Here is an 8325-nt window from a genome sequence, read left to right as displayed (position 1 = left end):
AGGTAAACCACTAAGTTGTAAATTAATTAGTATCCACAACTATAGAATAACTGTAAGCAAGGGCAGTTCTTTCATTCAGAGGAAATAGCGTGCATTCAGCAATGAACATGGACTATCTTTGAGCAACAGACTCACCTTGTTGCCTGTTCTATGTCTTTTAACACTGTAGCCTTTTTGATTAAACTGCTGTGAGATTGGTTGCTTCAGGATACAAAAAGAACACAGAAGGAACACCAGGAGAGTCAGATTCTTGACATTATAACTCCTAAGTTTGTTTTTGAGATTTTTTTTCCATAAAAAAATTGTCTGAAAGCTGAAAGATGCTTGAAAATACTAACAGGTGTTTTATGTAGTACCAGAAGTTGAATTTGAGGACTTACATTAAAAAGCACAGTGTTCAAAGCTCTTTAAAATTTTAAATAATTGTAATTAGAAATAATTACAATTGATGTTATACTAATAAATATTTAAAACACTTCCTATGACTAGTAATGCTTTCTGGTTTGTGTGGTGTTAATACTGCTACCAAAGCCAATTTTTCCTACCTATTATAACTTTAAGCTTTTCAAACCTTATTTTTAATGATGGTTCTTAAACACTTTAACCTCGCTTGTGGCCCACCACCCACCAAAGATAGTGGAAAAGAAAGGATATGGCAAGTAGACCTGTTTAGAAAGGTTCTTTGGAGCAACTCCTGTCTGTGTTTTCTGGAAATCAGCAGTTTAGTTCCTGGGTTAGCAGGCATCAGCACCTTGATCTACTTGCAAACACTTCATGGATACACCAGCAGTCCAGTTTGGTAACGTCAGTTAGCAACAGTAGTGACCTGACCTAGCAGAGACAGCCAGGCCTCAGCCTCAGCTTGAGTCAGCAGGAGAGGCCAGCAGGAACACCAGAAGTTCTTGGCTGTGCCTTTCTCAGGGAAGAGAAAATCGGAGAAAGATGCAAGACCCACAAGTGTTGCACAGCTAGCTGTGCCAGCAAGCCAAACTCTGTCTCCATCACTCTGTTGAGTCCTATTTATACCCTCCAAACATCACATGTCATCCATGTGCCTTGCCTCAGCCCATGCAACCAACGAAGCTGAATTCACTGTGGTCTTCCTTCTTCTTGAGCTTCATGTGGTCTGTGACTGTTTGTAAAGTTTTGAGAGGCATTGTCTTGTTGAGGCAAGCGTTGTCGCCGCCTCACCGACCAGTGGAAATAAGGAGATGACCACGAACTCTTCTCCAAGCAGTTTATTCAGGAACCTTGTACTATAGAATCATTCATTCATCTCTGCTCATTCATCTCTATTCTTCTACCCAGCCCCCAGCACCCGCAGGTTAAATACTTTCCCTGGTCCCAATCAGGATGGGCTAAGCGGTAATCATAATAGGCTGCAGGAAATCATGCCAGCTTGCATCACAAACTGGAGGCACTCAACTTTTCTTTTCTTTCTTTTTTTTTTGCTTCAGCTGCTGTTTATTGACGTTCAGGTGGGCACTATAGCAACAGGCCTGGAGACTGCAGAATACAAGATGGAGAGTAGAGTGTCTGCAGTGACAGCAGTGGAGTGCACAAGGAGGAGTGGGGAGGCCAAAGCTGTTGAGAAAGCAAGTCAGGGCCAGGACCAAAAGCCCCACACCCTCAGCCCCTATTTTTGTCCAGTCTTTGGACTCCAGGCTAGGGCTGGGAATTCTCTGGACAACTTTCTACAGGAGCAAAGTACACAGAGATGATGCTGCCCTTCTGTGATAAAGTCAGAGGGTTTCCAATCCTGCATTCTTCCTTCACCCCTGGCTCAAGTAGGGCCATGAAAAATAGCTGGGCTCTATTGCATGTTTCAGAGGCATTAATTTTCCCTGGTGTCCCAGCCCACCAGCCTCACACTATGGCCCGGAGTAAGCACTACAAGCGTTGCTGGCCTAATGGATAGGATAGGGGAGGGGAAGGGACAGGGGCTAGAAGAGGGGCTCCAGAGGGCCATCAAGGCACAGGCACTACATGCATGGTGTTGGTTAAGCCAGAGCCAGGGCGCCACCCGGTCAGCACAATGACCACATCTCCCTTCTTGAAGAAGCCTCGGACCTTGCCAACATCCATGGCCAAGTTTACACGAAGGTCAACATCTTCAGCCCAGGCATTCAGTACAGCATCCTTACACAGCACAGGGAAGATGCCGCGGTACAGATGGGCCTGGCGAGCAGTCTGGGGATTGCGAGTCACAGCAATGATAGGAGCCCGAGGGCAGTACCTGGCCACTTGGTGAGCACTCCTGCCAGACTTGGTGAGCAAGATAATGGCCCCACTGCAGCACTTGAAGGAGGCCTCCACGGCACCCACGGCGGTAGCTTCTGTGGGGTCGCTGGTAATGGGCGCCAGGTGGCGGAATTCCTCGAATAGCTGCAAGTGGTAGATGGCAGCCTCTGCCTCTCGGGCAATCAGGTGCTGCATGCGAACAGCCTCCAGAGGGTAGTCCTCCTTGGCTGTTTCTCCAGACAGCATGATGCAGTCTGCTCCATCCAGGACTGCATTGGCCACATCACTGCCTTCAGCACGGGTGGGGCGTGGCTTCTTGATCATGCTCTCCAGCATCTGTGTGGCACAGATGTCAGGCTTCCCAGCTCGGTTGCACCGTCCAATCATCATCTTCTGAGCCAGGAAGACCTTCTCTGCAGGAATCTCAATGCCCAGGTCACCACGAGCCACCATGATCCCATCACTGGCTTCCAAGATCTCATCAAACCTGCGGACACCTTCATCGTTCTCGATTTGGCTGATGATCTTCATGTTCTTGCCCTTCTCTCAACTTTTCTAAATAAGGACTTGTTTATCGCGATGCTCCAAATAAGGACTTGTTTATTGTGGTGCTCTCTGCTCTGGCGGGAGGCCAGGCGCCATATTTATGGTGGCAGCTGTGGCTCTCCACAAAGCGTGTCCTTGGGAGTGGGCTTTGAGGTTTCGAAAGTCAATGCCATTCCCAGTTACCTCTGCCTTATGCTTTTGAATCAGATCTAAGCTCTCTCAGCTACTATTTCAGACCCATGCTTGCCTGCTTCCGGCCATGCTCCTTTCATAGTCACAGACTCTAACCCTCTGGATCCATGATCCCCAAGTTAAATGCTTTTTCATATAAATTGCTTTAGACATGGATTTTTGCAATAGAAAAGTAAGACAACATCTAAGGTCATGATCAACAGACTCCTTTTTTAGACCTATATTGTATCCAATACCCGATAGGCAAACAAGATCAGTTTGAATTTAACAATACAATTCTAGGATTAATTATTAGATATGGTTATGATGAAGGAGTAAAGATGAATAATAAAAATATAACTGGCTTCATTTCATATGTTAGGTAAAAGTTAATAAACTAAAATTGCCAAAAAAAAAAAAAGTACAGGGTTTTGAGTGGGGGAGCTAGGTCAGTGTGTAAAGTGCCTGCTGCGAACATGGAAACCCCAGTTCAAAACCCCAGCACAAATATAAAAACCAGATGATGCAATACACAGCCGTTACCCCTATATTGGGTAAGGGAGCTGGTTATATATGACTCCTAGGACATTTCAACCAGTTTATTTCAAACAGTGACAGACTCTGCCTCAAAAGTTAAGGTACAGAGCAATAGAGAAAGACAGTCACTTGGAATGTGTGACCTTCAAACATTTATACAAATGTGACTGGGATTCAAATGCTTATAGGATTCTGGAGATAGGTTATGGCTGCACATCCATTACCAGCTGACAGATGTTTTCATATGCTCTCAAACACTACCTCTGACTTTGGTTTGTATTGTGTGACTTAAAAGACCAACTGTATCAAACAAAGAAAAAAAATCACTCCTAATGCCATCAGCTCAGTAGCATATTTTCATATTTGTTCTGCTATTTTCTTTGTATAATGATGTATGCTAATATGCATTTATATTTGTGCCTATACCTATATTTACAACTATACTTGCACCTCTATCTACATCTGTATCTGTAGATAAATATGGTTCTAAAAGTAGTACATCTTAGAACATTCTGGGAGGTTGGTGACAAGTAAAACAGGAAAAATTCACAGCCGATATTTATAGCAAATTTAGGTCACAAGCTATTCCTTTAAGTCCTAAAATATAAACAACGTGGAACAAGTTATCAAGTATCATATAGCCTCTATAGCAACAACATTTTACTCTGTAGGAGCAAGAAGGAAGAAGTAAGGTGGCTGAGGGATTTGAACATAGGAACACACAAAATACCCAAGAAGGGAATAGGATGACCAGTAGGAGGACCGCAGAAAATAGTGTTTTCTCTAATTCTCATAGTACATGGCATCAGAGTCACAGTGAGGACCAAGGAGTTGGGGGTCTCTCGGTTCTACAACATGTAAAGATTCTGTGATATATAAAGTTCATTGAGAATTTCACACAAAACGTTTTGGTTATTTTCATCCTTCTCTCACCAATCTGCCAGATCCATACCTACTTCCTAACCCTCAAACTTTCCATCCTTTATTTTTTTCCCCAATCAAGACCAATTTGTGTTGCCCCAATTTTCTTGAATATGTGGCATTCCACTGGAATCTGTTTGATTTAGCAGGAGCTACACTCTTACAGAAAATTGTTTGTCCAGAAGGCACTGTGTTCTTAAGGTTATCTACTGCCTTTGGTTCTTAAAGCCTTTCCACCTCCCTCTTCTGCAATGTTCTGTGAACCTCTGGAGGGGGCACAGTGTGTATGTTCCTTTTAGGGCTAAGTGCTTTTAATCTTTTTATTCTCTGCACATTGAACAGATATGGATTTTTGGATTAATCTCAGTATACTGCAAATAGAAGCTTCTCTGCTATGGGTTCAGAGATCCAATGATATGTGAATGTAATGGTGAATCATTTGGAGTTGGTTTAATACTACACTATATCAATTTAGCAGAATAATTGTAGTATATCTCTCCTAGGGTTTTTCATCTATCTACTTATAGGTTCTTGGTCTGATAATGGTGCCATGTATGGATTTCATTTTGTGAAGGTCTTAAATCTAAGCAGAAAGGGATTGGTTACTCCCATTGGTGTTCGTGGAACTATTTTAACAGTGGACATCTCTTGCCAAACCAGACATCTTTGTTGTCATTGTTGTTGTTGTCATCATCATCATCATCATCATCATTGTTATCATTTGTATATGTTGACCTGGGGAATAGCATTATTAGTAGGTATGGACTAGGTTGGAGTGGGTGTGTCATTGTGGCCATGGGCTTTAAGACACTCACCCTAGCTGCCTGAAAGACAGCTCTGCCTGGACCATGCCTGCCTGGACATTGCTATACTCCCTCCTTGATGATACTGGATTGAATCCCTGAACCTGTAAGCCAGCCCCAACTAAATGCTGTATTTATAAGACTTGCCTTGGTCATGGTGTCTGTTCACCACAGTAAAACCCTAACTAAGACAATTATCATCCTCATCCTTATTATATTATTATTATTTTTTCATGACTCCCATGCCCCTCGAAATTGTTGGTCTCTTTTTCTTTGAATGTATTATATATATATATATATATATATATATATATATATATATATACACGTATGTATATTTATATATATACATACATGTATATATATGTATGTATATATATATAAAATGTGTGTATTGTTATATGCTTATGTGCTATATATTATGTATTATGTATTAGATGTTATATATTTCATGTTTCTTTTGTTGTTGTTGTTGTTGTTGTTTTGTTCTGATTTTCTTTTTCCCTTGAGCAGCTTCAGTTGTCCATCTAAGGTTGGGATTCATGGTTTTGATATTAGCACATTCTTCCTGAGAAAGTATTCACAGTTTCTTTACCTACAAGTTGTCAGATTATTAATATATATTCCTCAAATTACCACTCATGCTTTTAAATTTATGCTTTGGTCATAAGTACAAATCACATGATGATTCTGGAGGCATACTGTCTTATTTCAACACAATTTTGGGGAAGAAGTTTAACTTTGTGATAGATATAATATAAATCTATTTTATAATTTTATAAAATAGATATAAATTTATCTATATTTTAATAACTCACTTTAGGAAATAAAACACTATTTTTATTATTTCAGGTAACAATTACAAATAACCATAAGTTGTTATCCTGCTTCACCAACTGGATATAGGCCAGGTGCATCTCTGGTTTCTTTTGTGAGTTGAATTAAGTTGCTCAGTGAGTCACTGACCTGATGAAGGCACATATGTTTGCTAGCTTATTATATGCATAAAGGTTTTGATAAAGAATATAAGGGAATGGACAGATAGAAAAGATGAATAAGCAGGCTCTGGAAAGGCACTAATTACATGTGTACTCTCTGTACTGCCACCCTACAGGCATCTCCATGTGTTGAACAATTTAGAAGTTGTTGGAATTACATCCCTTTGATTACATCATTGGCCATTTTTTGTTAGAGGATAGGAGTGAAAGATCCAAAGTCTAGTCAGAAGATAGTTTTCATGACAACTACCCCTCCTGGGATGGCTCTTCAGGAGCCCATTTGCATCAACCCAACAGTAGTGCGAAGAAAGTGCAAAGGGATGCAGGATCAAAGGGTCGGTGTGCTTCTATAACTTAGGAAACTAAAGACCTTAGGAAGCTGGACTTAGGAAGAAGGAGCAAAGAAAGATCAAATGAGAGAGCAGAAGATGATTGTAGTGTCCCTATGGATAAGGGGATCATGTCATGATCAGTGTATATACATATCACAATGCCACACTTGGTTTTTCCCCTTTAGCTTTATAGTGTTTTGTTGTTGTTGTTTCTTGTTGTTGTCTGTTTTTGTGATCCTCTAATGAAACTTTCAACTATTCCTTTTTTTGTTTTAATCATCATAAATACTAGGAAAGCTGACAAAACAAATAAAAGCCAAACCTAGTGGCACATACTCTTAATTCTAGCAAAGGATTATCACAATTTCAGGAATATCTTGGGCTACATAGCAAACACCTGTCCATACAAGCCTGAGAAACAAAACATAGAACCTAGCTCCCCCCCCCCCCCCCCCCCCCCCGCCACACACACTAATTAAGTTAAAGAAAATACAGGGTCTTATCTGAACTCATTTATTTCTTAAAATGAATTAGCCACTAAGGACAATCAATTACTTAAAAATATTTAGAATTTCCCAGAAGCTAGAGCTAGAAAAGCAGCTGAACTGGTTCAAATTGCCCCTTCATCTGTTTCTGCTGTTAAGAACGAACATGGAAATAGAACTCTAGCTTTGGTTGAGGCATTTTCCTGAGAATTACTGACTACATTTTAGAACAGAAAGCTTCCACATGAAGCCATGTGTGGAACACACTTAAAGTGTGTTTTATAACCTGTGGTGGGATGGGAGATTTCTAAAATACAGAGCCTGATATTGAGGTTTCCCACGGCAGCTGGGGGCTTATGGCTAGGATTGGGAAGAGACTCATTTAGTAGCCTCGAAAGTACCTGAATGCTGACCTTCACTCAGCTTAATTGGAACAAAGGGATTCAGCGGGAGCAGCTGGATGTGTGTGTACAGTAATTGTTAAAGAATGAAGTCGATTCTATGTGTCTGAGCTCCAAGTCTTTGTCTTTGTTAATATTTTCAGGATATTTCCCAGTAGAAGATTTTAGTTTTTTTCCAAATATATATATATACCAGACTAGCAGCACACTTGCTATTTTATTTGCTAGAGTAAATTTTCATGGGTGAGTATCCAAGGCTATATTTATTTTTTGTTTTCATCTACCGATATCTCTGCCCAGTATAGTGTTTTGTACTTAATACAGTGTTATCTGTATCCATGAAAGGCTTCTAATCCTTTCTATTGTTCTTCTCCATCTTTCTATTCTCTTCTGTTTCATCATATTTATCTTGTGTATAAAGCTAATTTGAAGGAGAGTTCATACATGTATTTTAATATGTAGTCAGCATCTACTTCCTAGCTTTGTTTGAATGTGATCAGCTGCCCCACCCACTTTCCCCACCACCAACTATCCCATCTAACTATCCTAAAAAATAAACCAGCCCTACATTAGGTTGTATCTTGGTAGGTATTTGGAATGCAAACAAGAAAAATGAAGAATAGGGGCTGATGTTATCAGATACTTGACCATGTGATGTGTAGGCCTTTGGAACTAGCTTATGTATGTGTATATTTATGTGTATGTACAATGTGTATATTTATTGGTTTCTGTTCATTTGTATATTTATATGTGTGTACATGTGTAGGATTATGTATGTGTGCACATGTATATTTATGTTTTTGTATGTATGTGTGCATATTCATGTGAAAGACCCCCAGAACTGGGGAGATCCTTACTCAAGTCTCGGGATGACGCGACCACCCAATGAC

General features: G+C 40.4%; 1 pseudogene across 1 annotated transcript in view; it reads right to left on the bottom strand.

Annotated features, from left to right (window-relative positions):
• Positions 1–1645: 1645 nt before the first annotated feature.
• Positions 1646–8325, bottom strand: part of LOC116083457 — a 79766-nt pseudogene continuing 73086 nt past the window's right edge. The window contains exon 2 of the transcript XR_004115723.1: positions 1646–2786. The product of XR_004115723.1 is annotated as a pyruvate kinase PKM pseudogene (transcript). The remainder of the gene's footprint in view (positions 2787–8325) is intronic.

This window comes from Mastomys coucha, unplaced genomic scaffold, assembly GCF_008632895.1.
Source record: "Mastomys coucha isolate ucsf_1 unplaced genomic scaffold, UCSF_Mcou_1 pScaffold12, whole genome shotgun sequence".
NCBI classification, from domain to species: Eukaryota; Metazoa; Chordata; class Mammalia; order Rodentia; family Muridae; genus Mastomys; species Mastomys coucha.
This window is presented reverse-complemented; position numbering and strand designations above follow the sequence as displayed.